General features: G+C 50.6%; 1 protein-coding gene across 3 annotated transcripts in view; it reads right to left on the reverse strand.

Annotated features, from left to right (window-relative positions):
* AMMECR1L (AMMECR1 like) overlaps nucleotides 1-1,857 on the reverse strand; it is an 18,520-nt gene extending 16,663 nt beyond the window's left edge. For all 3 annotated transcript variants that reach the window (XR_003095133.1, XM_006016001.3, XM_025209590.1), the window contains exons 1-2: nucleotides 1,843-1,857; nucleotides 1,273-1,423 (exon numbers count right to left, since the gene is read on the reverse strand). The gene's annotated coding sequence lies outside the window, so the exon portion shown is untranslated. The remainder of the gene's footprint in view (nucleotides 1-1,272; nucleotides 1,424-1,842) is intronic.

The following is a 1,857-nucleotide window of genomic DNA, read 5'->3' on the forward strand; positions in this document are numbered from 1 at the left end:
TTCCCTTTTGGTTTAGAGCTCTTGTATGGAAAAATGGAGCGGCCACTACGGACCACTATTTTATAAAAATGGACTGCCCCAACTTAAGCAGATATCCCGGGACTTAGAACCAGCAGACAGAGAAGTTAATATGGCTTTCAGGCATCATGGGCTAGCAATAAGTGGATGGGGAAGACGTACCAGAGAAGAAGGGATCAAAGGAAAGCAATCACTATTCAGTGAGGAGAGTTTAATTCAGCATACTCTCAAGGGAAGAGGGCTACATGCACAGGATAGAATACTAGTTCAACTCACAGAAGAGGAACTGGATGTTGCTTCATGCAGCTTGGGAAGGGGCAGAATAAATAGAGAAATTCAGGCCCTGTGTAGGGCAGGAAGGGATTGCAGGCAAGTGTGCAGATAGGTAAGGACCAAGCATCAGGGGGTAAAAACCTACAAATGCAAGAACAAAGCTCCACTACCCTAATACTGGTGCAAGTTTAACACATTTATTTCCACCATATCCCTATGAAGAAGAGAAAAATCATCCCTAGTTTACAGACTGAGAAGGAAAGCAGAGACTGAGTTGCCCAAAGTCACAAAGGAGGCTTCACAGAGCTAGAAATCCAACCCAGGTCTCTAGTCCCAGCCAGCGCTCTATCACTGGACTGTCCTTCTATGTCCTTCAAATATTTAACTGATGGGTGAACTGAGTATGTATACATAAGAGGACCACTGTTTTGTACCTAGGCAACAATTTAAACCTTTTCTATGCGATTACCTTAGCTGCCACAAAGGTTGGTCAGTTGTGCATAGGTAGGTGCACAACTGGTAGAAGCCCCATCTGGCATGTTTCCACTGAAAATGTCTAGGGATCCCTGACTTTTAAAACTAGACCAGACATAGGACAGAAGCAACAGGAACAATTCCCTAGCGACTTCAAAGGGTAACTAGAATTACTCAGCCCTCTACCAGCTCCAATATCATCCTTATTGCATTAGGAGGAAGCTTGATAAAATGCTAAGCAAAGGAAAGAAAAGCAAGTGTTCAATTTTCACATTAGGCTTCAGTGCTAGCTGCCATACGAGCCCACAGCAATAGCTGGGATGCGCCGTCTACAAACAGGAAAAAGAAACATGCAGGTGTTTCACAAAAGGTGAGGCAGCAAGCCTTTATTTACGAAAAGAAAAGCTAAGGTCTTGGTACATGCAATTATGGAGAAAAAGCACAGAGGGAAGGCCTCCTCCCCATCCCTCTCATCTCTCCAGGGGCTCTGGAGCAGGTCAGACCAACCTGTGAACACAGAAGGGCTGCACACAGATCAACGGCCGATGCCTCTCTCAGTGAAGGGCATCACTTAGGAGCTGCAGAAAGCTCTTTCCTCTCACTTATCCTCCATCACAGCCATCCCAGCAATCAAGCCTTTGTCCAAACCAGCGCGTTTCTACGACAAAGATCAAATTTGCCACTTCAGCACCTCTTTTCTGTGGTGAAGGAGGCACAGTCCACTACACAGCAACAGCAGAAAGGTCTCCGCGAGGTAGAGACGGTCCTTTCTGCGACTCCGTTGGGGGCAGAAGCCCTGTTCTACCCGCTTCCCTGGGCACAAACCAGGGGCCGAGCGGGAGCAGGGGTCACGCAGCTCAGGCACCTCCCAGGCCAGCATTTCCCCCACGCCCATGATCCTCCGGCTCGAGGCACAGCCACCCCCAGGTCTCAGCGGTGCCCCCGGCCCGGGGCAGTGCCAGGAGGCAGGAAGCCCGGGCCTGGCCGACTTTGCCACGGGCCTCATGGCTGCGCGGGCCCCAAAGGGACAGCGGGGCACAGCCTGGCTGCCGGCGGCCCGCAGAGCCCCGCACTCACCGGGAGCAGGCGGCG

The sequence above is a fragment of the Alligator sinensis genome, unplaced genomic scaffold, assembly GCF_000455745.1.
Source record: "Alligator sinensis unplaced genomic scaffold, ASM45574v1 scaffold237_1, whole genome shotgun sequence".
Lineage (NCBI taxonomy): Eukaryota > Metazoa > Chordata > Crocodylia > Alligatoridae > Alligator > Alligator sinensis.